General features: G+C 46.8%; 1 protein-coding gene across 2 annotated transcripts in view; it reads left to right on the forward strand.

Annotated features, from left to right (window-relative positions):
* LOC119968960 (stromal membrane-associated protein 2-like) overlaps positions 1 to 18,493 on the forward strand; it is a 72,458-nt gene that overhangs the window by 21,259 nt on the left and 32,706 nt on the right. The gene's annotated exons all lie outside the window — the stretch shown is intronic.

Raw genomic sequence — 18,493 nt, forward strand, 5'->3', positions numbered from 1 at the left:
TGTATTGTACATCCCTCACTCCCACCACTCATTGACCCAATCGGCCCTGGGATTTTCTCCCTTGACCCCGTTGTCTTGCTGTAAGTCTCAGTTGAAAGCTTTCTCTTTGAACCTATCCAATACCATTTCTGGGTTTGATAATGCTCCTGTGAAGTAATTTGAGTTTTGTACAAATGCAAATTATTGTTCAATTTCCATAGGAAGCCTGTTTTGATCAGTTTAAAGTACATGGGTGCAAATCCGCTTCTCCGTAGTTTACAGAAACATGCCAGCCCCAGGTTGTTTGTGTGGAGTTCAATATCATTGGAGCTGTCTGGAGGCCTAATGTGAGGAGGCAAAGCACTTCTATTGGGGGATGGGGTTGAGGTTGGTACCATTGCGCCCCCACCAAACCTCTCTCTCCCTGAGCGGCCACATGATCTGCTGCCCACTCATTCTTCAATTATGTTCTGTAACAGAAACAGCACCGCTGTTAAGGAAAGGCGAGGCTTTTAACAAATACAGTGACTTAGATGATTATGTGGGGGTAACAGTGAGGTTGAGTGTCTTGGGTTACAGGAAGATATAAATGGCAGATGGAATTTAACCCTGAAAAATGTGAGGTGATAGACTTTGGAAGGAGTAATTTGACAAGGAAGTATACCATGAAAGGTCTGACACTGGGAAGTTCTGAGGAACGAAGGGACCGTGGTATGTTTGTCCATAGATCCCTGAAGGCAGAAGGGCAGGTTAATAGGGTGGTGAAAAAGGCATATGGAACACTCGTTTTTATTAATCGGGACATAGATTTCAAAAGCAGGGAGATCATGGGTTGTATAGAACTTTTTTGAGGCCACAGCTGGAGTACTGTGTGCAATTCTGGTTGCCACATTGTAGGAAGGATGTGATTGCACTGGAGGAGATGCAGAGAAGATTCACCATAATGTTGCCTGGGATGGAACATTTAACTTCTGAAGAGAGGTTGGATAGGCTTGGGTTATTTTTGCTGGAGCAGAAAAGAATGAGGGACAACCTGATCGAGGCGCACAAGATTGAGGGATGTGGACAGGGAGCAGCTGTTCCCCTTAGTTGAAGGGTCAGTTACAAGGGGGAACAAGTTCATAGTAAGGGGTATCTGATGAACTTGGTGAGGGTGTGTTAGATGAATGATGAGTGAACCAAGGCTCCTCATTGTTGCTTGGCAGTAATGGTGAGTTGATTGATTCAGTGTGGACATGTCCATGGGCTCTGCCTGATCAGGGGGCACTGTCTATCCTCCTTCTTAGGCAGTTCTTCAGGGTCGAGGATGGTCTTCATCCACTCCAGTTTACTGGTTTCTGAGATGAGCGATAAGTGCATCATGCTATCCACGCATTCTGCCCCACGTCAGGACAGGCTTTCGTGGATGTGTTCAGTATATTCCTGAGTGAGCTTTCTCTATTTTTGCTGATCGCAAGCCAGGGTCTCCTTTGAATATGTTTAGTATCCTCCTAAGTCCCTTCTTTGGTCCTCCCGGGGTTCTCCTGCCGTGACAGAGTTCTGAGTAGAGCAGGTGCTTTGGGAATCTGGTACCAGGTATGCCAAGGATATGTCCAACCCAGCAGGGTTTTTGAGTGATTAGCATCTTGACACAGGGAAAGTTGTTCTTGGGAGAGGACGCTACTGCTGGACCATCTTTCTTGTCACTCGATTTGGAGACTTTGTGCAGGAACTTGAGGTGCCAGCTATCCGTTGTCCAGGTTTCTGAAGTGTAGAGGAGCACAGGGACCATTGCTGCCTGATAGACCATGATCATAGTCTCGGGTTTGAGATCCTGCTCCTCAAATGCTGTTTCCTCAGTTGGCTGAAGGCTGAGCTGGCACATTGGAGGCAAGGATGAACTTTGTTATTGATGTGGCACAGTGGTTAGCACTGCTGCCTCACAGTGCCAGGGACCCAGGTTCGATTCCAACCTCGGGTGACTGTCTGTGGAGTTCACCCCATATCTGCGTGGGTTTCCTCCGGGTGCTCCAGTTTCTTCCCACAGCCTAAAGATGCGCAGGTTAGGTGGATTTGCTGTGCTAAATTGCCCGAGGTGGGGTTGCGGGGATAGTGTGGGATTGGGCCTAGGTAGAGTGCTGTATCAGAAGGCTGATGTAGACTAGATGGGCCGAATGGCCTCCTGTACTGTAGGGATTCTATATCTGCCTTATAGAATTTACAGTGCAGAAGGGGCCATTCAGCCCATTGGGTCTGTACTATCCCTAAGTAAGCCCATGACTCCACCCTATCCCCGTAACCCCACCTAAGCTTTTTTACACTTGAGGGGAAATTTAGCATGGCAAATCCACCTAACCTGCACATCTTTGGACTGTGGGAGGAAACCAGAGTACCCGGAGGAAACTCACGCAGACTCTGGGAGAAAGAGTAAACTCCACACAGATGGTCACCCAAGGCTGGAGTTGAGCCCAGGCCTCTGGAACTGAGGCAGCAGTGCTAACCACTATGCCGCCCAACGAGAGGAAGCTCCCAAGGGTGGCATGGTGGCACAGTGGTTTGCAAACCAGGGTCCTATGTTCGATTTCGACTTTAGGTGACTGTGTGGAGTTTGCACGTTCTTGCTGTGTCTGTATGGGTTTCCTCCCACTGTCCAAAGATATGCAGGTTAGGTGGCTTGGCAATGCTAAATTGCCCCTTAGTGCCCAAAGATGTGCAAGTTGGGTGGGGTTATGGGGAGCAGGGCCGAGGTGTGGGCCTAGGTAGGGTTGCTCTTTCAGCGGGTCGTGCTGACCCGATGGGCCAAATGGCCTCCTGTGCTGTATGGATACAGAAAATGGTCCAGGTTTCCAAGATCTCGCCCGTTATCCACTGTTTGCACTGTCTATCCATGGGGTCTTTGAATCGCAGGGTTGGTCACGCTCTGTGAGGTCTGTGACTGACGGGGTGGACACTGTCTGTCTGTGCCTCTGTAACTGTCTGGCTGCTCAGTGGGAGGCAGTGCCTGAAGGTGTCTCTGTCCCTGCATAAATTGTAAACCTGATCTTCACTAGGTCTAACCCCGACTTTGTCATCAAACCTGCTGACAAAGGGGGTGCTCTTGTCGTCTGGCGCACTGACGTCTACCTCGCAGAGGCTGAGCGCCAACTTTCCGATACTTCCTCTTACCTCCCCCTGGACCATGACCAGACCACTGAACATCAAACCATTATCTCCAACACCGTTAGTGACCTCATTTCCTCCGGATGCCTTCCCCCTACGGCTTCCAACCTCATAGTCCCCCAACCCTGGACAGCCCACTTTTACCTACTTCCCAAAATCCACTAAAAGGACTGTCCCAGCAGGCCCATTGTGTCAGCATGCTCCTGCCCCACCAAACTTATTTCCTCTTATCGTGACGCTATCCTCACTCCTCTGGTCCATTCCCTCCCCACTACAGCCGGGATTCCTCTGACGCACTGCGTCATATTGACAGCTTCCAGTTCGTGGGGCCTAACCGCATTCTATTCACCATGGATGTGCAATCCCTCTACACCTCCATCCCACACCAGGATGGCCTGAGAGCCCTTCGCTTCTTTCTCGAAAAGAGACCCGGACAATTCCCATCCACCACCACTCTCCTCCGCCTGGCTGAACTCGTTCTATCTCTCAACAACTTCTCCTTTAACTCATCTCACTTTCTCCAAATCAAAGGTGTAGCAATGGGTACCTGCATGGGTCCAAGCTACGCTTGCCTTTTTATGGGGTATGTGGAACATTTCTTGTTCCAGGCCTATCTGGGCCCCCTCCCACAACTCCTTTACCGATACATTGATGACTATTTTGGTGCCGCGTCATGCTCTCGCCCGGAACTGGAAAAATTCATCAACTTTGCTTCCAGTTTCCACCCCTCCATCACTTTCACCTGGAAAATCTCAGACACTTCCCTTCCTTGATCTTTCATTTCAGATTCCAGCATCCGCAGTAATTTGCTTTTATAAATTTTAAACCATTTCCATATCATCACTGCTTGGCTAAATTCAAAGACTGATCTTTGGAGACTTTAATTGAATGTAAGACAAATGATTATTTCAATCTCATTTTATTGTGAATTGTAGAGGCATTCTCCACCATCCTTGGCGACACACTTGGACCATAATCAGGCGGCTGTGGAGATGAGCAGTTTGCAATAAATACGCTTTGTAAATACAGAACTACCACTGCTGTTCCCCCACCCCCACACACTTCCAAAATTCTTCAAAACATGAGGAAAAGGGTTCTCAATGCAGCAGAACAGAATCAGATGGATGATCAAACATTTGGTCTGAGACGGGTTTGTGGAAAATCTTAGCCCAGTAGAGAGATTCTGGGGAGGGGGAATTCTGGGGTTTGGGATTTAGGTACTTGAATGCACAGCCACCAATGGTGAGCAAGGAAGAGGGGGTATTAGACACTATATTAGAACAAAGAACAAAGAAAAGTACAGCACAGGAACAGGCCTTTCGGCCCTCCAAGCCTGTGCGCCCATACTGCCTGTCTAAACTAAAATCTTCTACACTTCCTGGGTCCGTATCCCTCTATTCCCATCCTATTCATGTATTTGTCCGGATGCCCCTTAAATGTCAATATCGTCCCTGCTTCCACCACCTCCTCCGGCAGCGAGTTCCAGGCACCCACTACCCTCTGTAAAAATTACCTCGTACATCTCCTCTAAACCTTGCCCCTCGCACCTTAAACCTATGCCCCCTAGTATTTGATCCCTCTACCCTGGGGGAAAAACCTCCTGAGTAGCCACTCTGTCTATGCCCCTCAATTTTGTAGACCTCGATCAGGTCACCCCTCAGTGAGAAGAGAGTGTATCGAGGAAGTACCAGGCTACGGGAGGTTTGAGAGATGACGCTATGCTGGGAGTTAAACATAAAGATGTGCTTTTTATATTTAAAGTGTTAAGGATGATGGCACCATGTAAGTCAGTGAAAATTGGACTGCTGAGCAAATGGACCTGTTCTCTGACACATCTGTGCTGCCCTCCATTTTAACATCTTCCAGTTCTCTATGGGTATGCACTGGGCAGAATTTTAGATTCTGTTTCTTCCCAGCTGTTGTCTACAGTGCTGGCATTGTGTTTCATAGCTAACCCACGCACTCCAGCTGAATTGATGTTGTTTAGTGCATTCTGTTTATTGATCAGTTGGCTATGGCCTTTGTATTCGGTGGTTAGTGTAGGCAGCTGCTGTACTCTCCCTTTGATGTTCATATCTGTACTTAATTAGAATTCTAGTGATGTGCTTTCTTCTCCCACGGAAAAAATAAGCATATATGGAACTAAAAGACTGCAGTCTCCAACTGGGTTCTTCCTCTTTTGGAGCCTTGCTGGAAATGGAATAACTATTTCTCGTGCAGTTCCTGGACTGGGCCAGGGTAACAGCTTTTAGCCAAGGAAGCAACATATATGCTGCTGTTAGGCGCTGTGTCCAAGGGACAGGACCGAGCAAGTACCATCCAGAGAGAAGATGCCAACATTGCGCACAGGCAGGACTTGGTCTCCCATTGAGAAACGGTTTTCTACTGCACAGTTGCAGAAGTAGTTTAAGAATTTGTGGAGGTTATTAAGGTTCACTCCTTTTCTTGCTCACTAACATGATGGAGGTTTCTCAGCTTCGAGGGACACACAAGTAGGTCACCCTAGCTTAGTCTGCCATTCTGTTGTGGAGAATATGGCTGATCTGCACTTCAGTTCCATTCACCCACCTTTGCTCCATGTTCCTGATGCCATTACCCAACAAGTCATTGAAGTAGGAAGAAAATTACTTTCATGCAGCAGCACTGATCTCTAACACAATGCAAACATGCATCTGAAATGTATTTCAGTCGCCTCTGGTGCAGCAGTTTTGGCATAATTGTTTCTCAATTTGTCTCCTGTCTTCAAGGTTTCCTTCCTGGATACATTGCTTACTGCCACCCACCTCTAAAGGCCTCGGCCAAGTGGCCACCCTTTACATGAGGACAGTATTAGGCTGGGCTCTGATGGTGCCATGGTTGAATAGACTGACAGTGCGCTCTCTAATGCTATATTTGCAGGATGAACCATGACAATATTTTGCTGCCATCTTCTTCAGGGATAATTCTTTTGTTTCTTAATGCTCTTGTGACGCACCTAGGAATGCTTTTGTACATTAAAGGCACTAGATAAGTTGTGGTTACACAGAGCCTGTTGTAATCACTGATCAGCAATGTGGGCTGTTTTCAGGTTTATCTGAGTGAGTTTGACACACTTGTTTATAAGCTGTCGCTAGGTTCTTGCTGTGATGTGCCGATAAGGATAGCTCCTTCTGCATTCTGAGCCTGCAGATGTGTTGCGTTCTTGATTCTACTGTTGTCCTGTTATTTCCTGTAGCTGCTTCCTGTGCGGAATGTTTTTCTTTGCTAGGCTGTGGTAAATGAAATGCTCACGCAGGTTGCCGCCAAAGTTGACACCTGGTTTGGAACTGCACAGTCTGTAAAACAGGTTATCGATGTAAAGATGGAACCAGAGAATAAACATTTTATAGTTTCTGCGTTTGTCATTGAGAGAGAGCTTGAAAAAGCTGAGCAATAAAGAAATGTGTGGAAGCATAGGATCTTAGGGTCTTTTTTAATTCTTCAGTTTAGTCCAGTGGTACTGTGATTATGAAAATACAGCTGTGAATTCTAGAAGCTTAAAACTAGGAACAGTGCCTCCCCCTTTCCCCACATCCACCCCTACGCCAGTCACCATAGAATCCCCACAGTGCAGAAGGAGGCCATTCAGCCCATCAAGTCCTCTGCTGCCTGAACTTGCTGCTTTGTAATTCTGATCCTCTGATTTGAGAAGGGGAGTAGAATGAGCTTAGCTGACAGACTTGACTGTTTTGGATCAGGCCCACGTCATGCCACGGTGTGTTGGTACATTGAGATATTGTAACTGGATCCAAAGTGCAACATAATTTGGCGAGTAATAATTTTCTGAGTTTCTGAACAGGAGTCCATTGTTGAAGTTGAGTGGCTGTTCGGATTGTTCTTGGGAACTGTGGTGTGTTCTCCTGGTCTAACAAACGCTCACCAGGTTCAGGTTGCAAGAGGTTTATGTGACACATCGCAGACTTGAAGCATTAACTCTATTCCTCCCTCACAGCTACTGCCTGAGCTGCTGAGTATTTCAAGCAATTTGTTTTTGTTTCAGAATTCCAGCATCTTCTGTATTTTTTTTTTTCACGAGGAATGCTGTTGTCCCATGAGCGTTTTAGTCTTGGATAGCAGGTTCGTGATGCAGAACGAGGCCAACAATGCAGGTTCAATCCCCGTACCGACCTGAGGTTTTTCATGAATGAAGGGCCCCATCTTCTCAACCTTGCCCCTCGCCTGAGGTGTGATGATCCTCCGGTTAAGCTCTCCCCCCCTCAATGGAGAAAGCAGCCTATGGTCATCTAGGACTATGGCGACTTTACTTTTAGTCTTGCAAGAGTCCCAACAGTTTCACAAATGGCCTTGTATTTTCAGAAAGTATATTCATGTCTTTGCTGCAATGCAGCCAAAGGTGATTTTTGTTCTCTCTAATTTTGACCAAGGGATGGTGGTGTCTGTTGAGTCAGGGTTCAAGCCCTATTTCAAAGTCTTGAACACTTTGGAATGTGATGTCTTGATGGACCGGAGGCGGAGTGTCTGCTCTCTCAGCTGAGGGTCTGTGCTCTGATCGGTGCTGGAAATCTGAAATCAAAGCTAAAAATGCTAGATCCCACATTTTCTGTTTTCTACATGTTCAAGCGCGGATACTGATTCATCTGTGAAATCTTGACACCATGGAACAGTGTGATAGGTGGCAAAGGTTTCTGGCCTGCATGCGCTCTCTCCCCTGCAGCCTGGGTATGTGATCTAATTGCCCTGAGTTCTGCTCTGCTTGAGTTCCAGTTCCACTTATTTTCGGTGAGTCCTAACCTGATTGCAGAGGTTCCATTCCTTGCAATAGTTCTAAAAGCGCAATAGTCCTGTCTAACTTTGATTTGGACCTCAGTGCAATGCTCCTTGGCTCTCTGCTCTCAATTCCAGATCGGGGTTCACTTGCCTGGGCCATTCCCAGTGCAGACTTAGTCCGGCTGAGCCACCAATACACCCAGGCTCTGACCTGCATTGAGAAGTGAGCTCTTGGACCACATTGTCTCTTCGCGCAACCCCACTCTGTCCATAAGATTAGAGTCTTCTTTCCACTGCATTCCTAAATCGCTCTCCACCTTGGATTTCCCTACAGCCCAATCACTAGTCATGTTCTTCTCTTATCCACATCGATTACAGCAACTCCTGGACAAGTTCTTCCTCAGTGGCCCAGGCAGTCTAGTACTTACATTCAATATTGCTGCTTTGCTCTATAGCTCATGCCTTTTTTTTATTAAGGAAAGTAACAAATTGAATCATGTACAGAAACCATAGTCTTCAAGAAGCAAAATACTGTGGATTGTGGAAATCTGAAATAAAAGCAATGTGCTGGAAATACCCAGCAGGCCATGCGTCATCAGTGGAGCAAGGAACTGAGTCGGCACTTCAGGTTTTGTGGAGTAGGCCATTCGGACATTCTAGCCTGCTCTGTCATTCAAACAGATAATGATCATCTAACCCAACCCCATCTTTCCCTACTATTCCCATACCCTTGTGTGAATATCCAGAAGTTTATCGATTTCTACCTTGAACGTGCTCGATGATTGAGATTCCAGCCCTATTCGCCACCTTCTGATTGAAGAAATTCCTCCTCATCTCACTCTTAAATCATATAATTCCTACAGTGCAGAAGGAGGCCATTCAGCCCATCAAGTCTGCACCAATCCATGTCCCACCCGCTCCCTGCAACCCCAAAACCTTGCCTTCACATCCTTGGACACGAAGGGGTAATTGATCATGGCCAATACACCTAACCTTCACATCTTTGGATTAGGTGGGGTTACGGGGATAGGGTGGAGGTGGGGGCTTAAGTAGGGTGCTCTTTTTCCAAGGGCTGGTGCAGAGTTGGTTGGCCGAATGGCCTCCTTCGGCACTATAAATTCCATGATTCTATGGACTGTGGGAGGAAACTGGAGCACCCAGAGGAAACCCACACAGACACTGGGAGAACGTACTAACTCCACGCAGTCACCCAAGGCCGGTATTGAACCCGGGTCCCTGGCGCTATGAACCAGCAATGCTAACCACTGTACCATTGTTGCTCTCCTATTTGCCGCCTATGTCTAAACACAGTGCAGAAATCCTGACGAATTGGTGATGGGTGTTTGATGAACTTGGGATGTAGGAACCCACTGTGCTGTCAGGGAGGGAATTCCAGGACTTTGACCCAGTGACAGTGAAGGAACGGCGATACATTTCCAAGTCAGGATGGTGTGTGACTTGGAGGGGATCTTGGTGGTGGTGCTCCCATGTTGATGCTCCATGCTGCCGTTGACCTTTTAGATGGGAGAGGTCATAAATTTGGATGGTGCTGTGTTGAAGGGACCATGGCATGTTCCTGCAGTGCTTCTTGGTATGTACTGCTGCCATGGTGCACTGATGGTGGAGGAAGTGAATGTTTAATTTGTAGGATGGAGTGTCAATCAAGTGGGCTGCTTTGTCCTGGATGTTGTTGAGCGTGTTTTTGGAGCTGCACTCATCCAGACCAATAGAGAGCATTCCATCGCACTCCTAACTTGTGCCTTGTAGATTGTGGACAGTCTTTGGGGAATCAGGAAATGTGAGTTACTCAAAACTTAATCTGAGGTGTGTGTGTATCACTCGGGTAGAAATATTGAACATTGATAATTGGTGTTTGAAAGTATAATGAAAATCCCAGAGGGTAAACTTGCCTCCTTTCCAAAAGAGACTAGTTCCTGTATACCAGTTGGCCGCTGACTGATTTAAGAAAGATAGCCATGCATATATACAATGGTATCCCTGAGACACCCCGATACGATTTAGAGCATGGTAGTGCAGTGGTTAGCACTGTTGCTTCACTGCGCCAGGGACCCGGGTTCAATTCCCAGCTTGGGTCACTGTCTGCGCTGAGTCTGCATGGGTTTCCTCCGGGTGCTCCGGTTTCCTCCCACAGTCCAAAGATGTGCAGATTAGGTGGATTGGTCATGTAGGTCATGTTCTTCAGTGTCCAAAGATGAGGTGGGGTTGCTGGGTTACGGGGATAGGGTGGAGGTGTGGGCTCAGGTAAGGTGCTCTTTCAGGGGCCAGTGTAGACTTGATGGGGAGTATGGCCTCCTTCTGCACTAAATTCCATGAGCCTTCACTGCAGTTGATTTATGGTGACTGTTATCACATGGGAAATACGCAGAGCAAGATCCTACAAATAGTGTGATAATATTTAGGTGATCTGTTTGGTGGTGCTAGTTGAATGCTTTCTCTCCAGTACTGAAGAAGTTGCATTTAACTTGAAACATTAACTTTATCTCCACAGTTGCTGCCAGACCTGTTGAGTATTTCCAACACTTCCTATTTTTTTCTGTATAACTTGTATTTTTATGTTGTTATAAGTGCTGTGCTTAGTAGAAGAGGAAAATACTGCAGATATTAGAAATTTGAAACAAAATGCTGGAATTATTCAGATATTCAAGTATTTTTTTAAATAAATTTAGATTATCCAATTATTTTTTCCAATTAAGGGGGCAATTTAGTGTGGCCAATCCACCTACCCTGCACATTTTTGGGTTGTGGGGGCAAAACCCACGCAGACACGGGGAGAATGTGCAAACTCCACACGGACAGTGACCCAGAGCCGGGATCGAACCTGAGACCTCAGCGCCGTGAGGCAGCTGTGCTAACCACTAGGTCACCGTGCTGCCCTCAGATATTCAAGTATGGCAGCATGGTGGCACAGTGGCTAGCATTGCTGCCTCCCAGCTCTAGGGTCCCAGGTTCAATTCTGGTCTCGGGTGACTGTGCGGAGTCTGCGAGAGTTTGCTCTGGGGTTTCCCCCACAGTCCATAGATGTGCAGGTTAGGTGGATTGGTCATGCTAAATTTCCCCTTAAGTGTACAAAAGCTGAGGTGGGGTTATGGGAATAGGGTGGAGGCATGGGCTTACCGAGGGCTCGTACAGACCCGTTGGGCTGAATGGTCCCTTCTGCAGTGTAAATTCTATAAGGCAGATATAGAATCCCAGATATAGAATCTACAGCTCTCTGCTGTAAAGAATTCCACAGATTCACTGCCCTTTGAGAGAAGGAATTCGTTCTCATTTCTGTCTTAAATGGGTGACCCTTTACTCTGAGATTATTTCCTGTGGTCCTAGATGCTGCCACAAGGAAAGATCCTATCAGCATCTACCCTGTCAAGCCCCCAAAAATCCTATTTGCCTGAATAAGGTGGTTTCTCATTCTTCTAAACTCCAAGGAGTACAAGCTCAACCTCTTCTCGTGTGAAAATCCCTCCAGACCTATGATCAACCGACTGAATCTTTTCTGGACCGTCTCCAATGCCAGTATATCTTTTATTAGATGAGAGTACCAAAACTGTTGACTGTATTTCAGGTGTGGTCTGACTAATCCCTGGATAGTTTTAGCAGGACTTTTTTATACTCCATTTGGATGACGAGGTGGTACTGTGGTTAGCACTGCTCTGGGACCTGGGTTCAATTTCAGCCTTGGGTGACTGTGTGGAGTTTGCACTTTTTCTCCCCGTGTGTGCGTGGGTTTCCTCCGGGTGCTCCGGTTTCCTCCCACAGTCCAAAGATGTGCAGGTTAGGTGGTTTGGCCATGCTAAATTGCCCTTTGTGTCCAAAAAAAGGTTAGGTGGGGTTAGGGTGGAGGTGTGGGCTTGGTTAGGGTGCTCTTTCCAAGGGCTGGTGCCAACCGGATGGGCTGAATGGCTCCTTCTGCACTGTAAATTCTTTGATTACCTGCTGAATTTGCATGCAAGCTTTTTTTCTCAGTTGCTCCACTTACAGCGAGGTGAATTGACACCATAGAGATGTGTGATGCTTGGTGTAGTAGATAATGGAGCTATGGTGTAAATTCCTTTGACATATTTTGTTTGGTGTGTTTGAAAATTGGCTTGTTACTATTGTAGCCACTCAGTTTTCAGCCCTCGATTCAGTGCAGTTATGCAAATCAATTACTTTATTAGCAAGGCAAGAGGAAGCCATGTAAACTAAAACAAAGATTGAGGAAGTGAAAATTTTAGTGAGGTGACCGTATTTCTGACGCACGCTCATTATATGGTCACCAAAGCACTTCAGCCCAGAACACTAGACAGAATGACGAAGTGATTCGCTAAGTACGCCACCCAGCTTGAGTTTTGCAAGATTGTAGGAAGGAGGGAGGATAGAAATAATTTGAAAATCCTTGCAAAGATTGTGTTCAAAAGCAGAGTGAGGCTGTATTACACTGCAGTGGTGACATTGGTGTGAAGTGGTTTAATTTTGTGCAAAATTAAACCACTTCACACCAATGTCACCACTGCAGTGTAATATGCCACTGGAATCTGGTGCCAGGGTCTAATTGACATCAGAGTGGGGTGAGAGACTCCTGCGAAGGCAGTATTTCTGCTTCACCTTGATATCAGTAGACTGTCCCGACGCCGAAGACAGCATTGCAGAGGATTCATGACTGGTTTATTTTCAAGGAATAAAGGGGAGGACAAACCCCTCTGATTCCCAAATGCTATTAAAGCCCTGCGATCCTTTCAGATTACTATAGTTGAGTCAAAGCAAAATACCTTTGGTAATCCCCACCCGACAGTAACTGCCGGCAGTTATCAGCCAGCGAGGTCACACTAACTAAACTGCCTGCTCTGTAGGATTACGACACTCGCTCTGTATTTCACACTCGCCATCCCGGGAATGGGAGCAGTCGTTACAATTCATTCATGTTCTCATTTTCATCAGGATGCGTTATTCGTGCTAAATCAGATATTTGCTGGAATTTTGAGCGATACTTACAGGATCTGTCTTGTACATCGATTAATGAGTCACCTCTAGCAAAACCAGTCATCACAGTCAGCATGAGTCAGGCAGCATATTTGAGGAAGTGCCTTGTTCTCGACGGCCCCAGGGCATTACGTGGATTATCACAAAGGGTAATAGACAGGACCCTAGATTGAGTCCGGGTTTCATAGAATCATAAAATTCCAACAGTGAAGAAGAAGGCCAATCGGCCTATCGAGTCTGCACCGACCCACTGTTTAGACCACCCCCAGGATCACACCCCGCTCTATCCCCGTAACCCAACCCCGAACAGGCGCCGGAATGTGGTGACTAGGGGCTTTTCACAGCTTTTCACAGTAACTTAATTGAAGCCTACTCATTTTCAAAAGTTTGGACACAAAGGGGCAATTTGGCATGGCCAATCCACCTACTTTCATATCTTTGGGCGGTTTGTGTGCAGACCTCAATGGGCACATTAGCTTTGATGATTAGGCAATAGCTTTGATGATTAGGCAATAGTGTAACAGTGTAACGCAATGACAGCCCTGTGCCCAGTACTGAACCTCACTGTTATACAATGACAGACCTGTGCCCCCTAGTACTGTGTGCCAGTGTTAGCAGTAACAATCCTGTCCCCAAGTACTGTACCCGTGTTACACGGTGACAATCCTGTCCCCAGTACTGTACCACAGTGTTACACAGTGATAATCCTGTCCCCAGTACTGTACCACAGTGATGGTGACAATCCTGTCCCCAATACTGTACCACAGTGTTACACGGTGACAATCCTGTCCCCAGTACTGTACCACAGTGATACTGTAGTGACAATCCTGTCCCCAGTACTGTACCACGGTGTCGTCAGTAACAGACCTGTCCCCACCAGTATTGTACCCCAGTTCCACACAGTGACAGACCTGTCCTCACCAGTGCTGTATGCCAGTGTTGTATAGTAACAGATCACCACCAGTAATGTACTCGTGTTATACAGTGACAGACCTGTCCCCACCAGTACTGTACATCAGTGTTATACTGTGACAGATCTGTCCCCACTAGTACTGTACCCCAGTGTTATACAGTGACAGACCTGTCCCCACCAGTACTGTACATCTGTTATACAGCGAGTCCTGTCCCCTCCATTACTGTTCAACAGTGTTATACAGTGACAGACCTGTCCCCACCAGTACTGTTCCCCAGTGTTATACAGTAACTGATCTTTCCCCATTCGTACTGTACCCCAGTGTTGCACAGTGACAGGCCCGTGCCACCAGTACTATACCCCAGTGTTATACAGTAACTGACCTGTCCCCATCAGTACTGTACACCAGTGTTATACAGTAACTGCTCTGTCCCCATTAGTAGTGTATCCCAACTTTATACAGTAACAGACCTATCCCCACCAGTACTGTGCCCTAGTATTATATAGTAATAGACCCGTCCCCCTTGTACTTACCCCCAGTGTTACAGTGAAAGTCCTACACCCACCAGCACTCCCCTCGTGTCATGTTATATCAGACTCGTCCCACCACTACTTTTCCTTAGCCAATCGAGTAAGCGTGGTCACCACCCCTCCAGTATGCATCAGAAACCTGGTCAAAGTACAGCAGACGGCTCAAATCCCTGGGGTTCAGTACTGCTGCGGACGGGCCTTTACTGTGTAACACTGGGGTCCAGTACTGCTGCGGACGGGTCTGTCACTGTGAAACACTGGGGTCCAGTACTACTGCCGACGGGTCTGTCACTGCCTAACACTGGGGTCCAATATTGCTGCGGATGAGAGGGAAAATGCTGGAAAATCTCACCAAGTCTGGCAGCATCTGTAGGGAGAGAAAAGAGCTAACGTTTCTAGTCCGATGACTCTTTGTCAAAGCTAGCAGACAGAGCTGCGGATGAGTCTTGTCACTGTGTGACACTGGGGTCCAGTACTGCTGTGGATGGGTCAGTCACTGTAACACTAGGGTCCAGTACTGTGATCCAGTGCTGCTGTGGATGGGTCTGTCACTGCGTAACACTGGGTTACATTTGCAGGAGGCATAATGAGCAGGATCCTACTGGTTTACTGGAGCACCAGGATCATTTAGTGTCAGCAACTTGAATGTGGGCTTTGCAGTTGCGCTTTTTGAAAGGCAACCAAATGAGAGCCACCTCCAGGCTCTGATCAATTGGGGAAGATGGGTGTGGTGACTGCCATTTTGAATGAAAAATTATTATTTTTTAAAATAAATTTAAAGTACCCAATTCTTTTTTTTCCAGTTAAGGGGAAATTTAGCATGGTCAATCCACCTACCCTGCACATCTTTGATTTGTGGCGGTGAGACCCACATAGGCACTGGGAGAATGTGCGAACCCCACACGGACAGTAACCTGGGGCCAGGAAGGTGTACGGATCCTCAACGCCATGAAGCAGCAGTGTATCAAACTGGGGCTATCAATTCAAATTACTAAAGGCTTGCTCAAAGAGGTTGGTTTGAAGGAGTATGTAAAGAAGTCAGAAGGGTTTCGGGAGGGAATTCCAGAACTTGGGGCCGAGAGAGCCAGCAGCCTGGCGACCAGTGGTGGTGTGGCTAAAACAGGCCAGTACTGGATAGTGGCAAAATAGACTCAATTCGCAGAAGTGTCCGGCATGTCTGCTAGGAAGGAAGGAATGTTCTGAATACATACCTAGGGAATCAGGTAAGCAGATGGGATAGACTCTGGATAGGGTACAAAGTGGACACTGAGTGAGAGGAGTGAGTACATGGCTGGCATTGATCCCGATAAACTAGGATATGAAATATCTCATTCTGAGGATTTCCACAAAATCTACTCCAGTAATTCAGCTTGTACACTATATAATCTGATTCTTCCTAACTTCTCTGAACAAAGAATCTATCCTCGGTGTAAACATTCCTTTGAATCTGGTTCAGACCAATATTATTTATTGTGTGAATGCAAATCCCTGAAAACAAGTGATGGCCTCCACTTTTGTTGAGTTTAAATTGATTAATCCACCACTTGGTCTAATAGGCTCTATCACAAGGAACTAGTGACTTCCCATGTTTTCCATTTCTTGATCCAAACGATGTCTACTGGTGGATCTTGCTCAAGAAGCATGCTCCATATGGGACGCCGAGATGGAAGACAGTAGATGGGTTGAAAAATGCAGCATATCACTTGAATGAAGAACGACTGCAGAATGCTGAAATGCAGAGGGATCTAGGTGTTCACAAACAGTTAGTGTGTCGCATTTAATTGAGAAGGTTAATGGAATGCTATCCCATATTATGAAGGGAATTGGACATAAAAGTAAGGATGTCATGCTTCAGTTACACAGGGCATTGGTGAGACCATACCTCAAATATTGTGTGCAGTTTTGGTCTCTGTATGTAATGAAGGATATAAATGTGTTTGAGGTGGTTCAGAGGAGGTTTGCTAGATTGATAACTGGAATGATCGGCTATCTGATGAAGATAGGTTGGACAGACTGAGATTGTTCTACGAGTTAAGAAGGGTGACTTGATTGAAATTTATAAGATCCTGAATGGCATTGACAAGGTGGATGCGGAAATGTCTTGGATTGGATTTGTTTATTGTTCACATGTACCAAGGTACAGTGAAAACTATTTTTCTGCGAGCAGCTCAACAGATCATTAAGTACATGAAAAGAAAAGGAAATAAAATAAAATGCATAATAGGGCAACACAAGGTACACAATGTAATTAGATAACACCGGCATCGGGTGAAGCATACAGGGGTGTAGTGTTAATCAGATCTGTCCATAAGAGGGTTGTTTAGGAGTCTAGTAACAGCGGAGAAGAAGCTGTTTTTGAGTCTGTTCATGCGTGTTCTCAGACTTTTATATCTCCTGCCCAATGGAAGAAGTTGGAAGAGTGAGAAAGCTGGGTGGGAGGGGTCCCAGGCAGTGAGAGGTGTGGTTGGAGTTGATGGATGGGAGGCAGGTTCGTGTGATGGACTGGGCTGTGTTCACGACTCTCTGAAGTTTCTTGTGGTCTTGGACCAAGCAGTTGCCATACCAGGCTGTGATGCAGCCAGATAGGATGCTTTCTATGGTGCATCTGTAAAAGTTGGTAAGAGTTGATGTGGACATGCTGAATTTCCTTAGTTTCCTGAGGAAGTATAGGCGCTGTTGTGCTTAGTGGTAGCGTCAACGTGGGTGGACCAGGACAGATTTTTGGAGGTGTGCACCCCTAGGAATTTGAAACTGTTAACCATCTCCACCTCGGCCCCGTTGATGCTGACAGCGGTGTGTCCAGTACTTTGCTTCCTAAAGTCAATGATCAGCTCTTTAGTTTTGCTGGCATTGAGGGATAGATTGTTGTTGCTGCACCACTCCACTAGGTTCTCTATCTCCCTCCTGAATTCTGACTTGTCGTTATTCGAGATCCAGCCCACTATGGTCTATCGCCCGCAAACTTGTAGATGGAGTTGGAACCAAATTTTGTCCCACAGTTGTGTGTGCACAGGGAGTATAGTAGGGGGCTAAGTAGGCAGCCTTGCGGGGCCCCGGTATTGAAGCACTTTATTACGACTGAAGTCAGGGCCACCAGACGGTAGTCATTGGGGCACATTGCCTGGTTCTTCCTTTGGCACCGGTATGATGGTGGTCTTCTTGAAGCAGGTGGGGACCTCTGAGCGGAGTAGGGACGGGTTAAATATGTCCGCGAAAACATCTGCCAGCTGGTCCGCGCGGGCTCTGAGTACACGACCAGGGATCCCGTCCGGACCCGTCGCCTTCCGAGGGTTCATTTTCAGGAAGGCCAATCTGACTTTAGAAGCTGTGATGGTGGCTGTGATGGTGGGTATGGGTATATTATGGGTTGCTGGGGCACGCGACAGCGGATCGTTGGTTTCCTGCTTGAACCGAGCATAGAATGCATTGAGTTTATCGGGAAGGAGTGCACTGCTGCTGGCAGATACTGATCGGCTTCGCTTTGTAGCCCGTTACGTTGTTTAGGCCTTGCCACAACCGCTGAGAGTCTGTGACTCTAGCTTGGTCTGATATTCTCTCTTGGTTTCTCAGATGGCTATGCGGAGGTCGTACCTGGATTTCTTGTATAGGTCAGGGTCGCCTGACTTGAACACCTCCAGACCTGTCCTTCAGTAGGGAGTCAATCTCGCGATTGAGCAATGGTTCCCGGTTGGGGAATGTATGTACTGCTTTCTTTGGCACGCAGTTGTCTACACATTTGCTGATAAAGTCTATGATGGTGGCATACTCATTGAAGTTGGTCGCTGAGTTCTTAAATATGGACCAGTCCACTGCCTCTAAACGGTCTTGTAGGAGCTCTTCTGTTTCCTCGGACCAGCACTGCACAACCTTCTTGTGGGTGAATCCGGAGCTACGGGGGCACTGTTTTAAAATTAGGGATCTCCCTTTTAGGACTGAGATGAGAATTTGTCTCTGAAAGTTGTGCAAATTCACAAGACGGTGGAAGCAGGGTCACTGAATATTTTTAAAGTGGAGGTAGATTCCTGTTAAGCAAGGGGATCAAAGGTTATTGGGGGTAGATGGACTGTGGAACTCAACACAAACTGATCAGCCATGTTATTGAATGGCAGAGCAGGTTTGAGGGGCCGAATGTCCATCTTCTGTTCCCATTTGTACATTTGTATGTCTTCATGCAGCACAGATGATTTGAACCAGCTAGTGGGTTTTCGT

The sequence above is a fragment of the Scyliorhinus canicula genome, chromosome 1 (genome assembly GCF_902713615.1).
Source record: "Scyliorhinus canicula chromosome 1, sScyCan1.1, whole genome shotgun sequence".
NCBI classification, from domain to species: domain Eukaryota; kingdom Metazoa; phylum Chordata; class Chondrichthyes; order Carcharhiniformes; family Scyliorhinidae; genus Scyliorhinus; species Scyliorhinus canicula.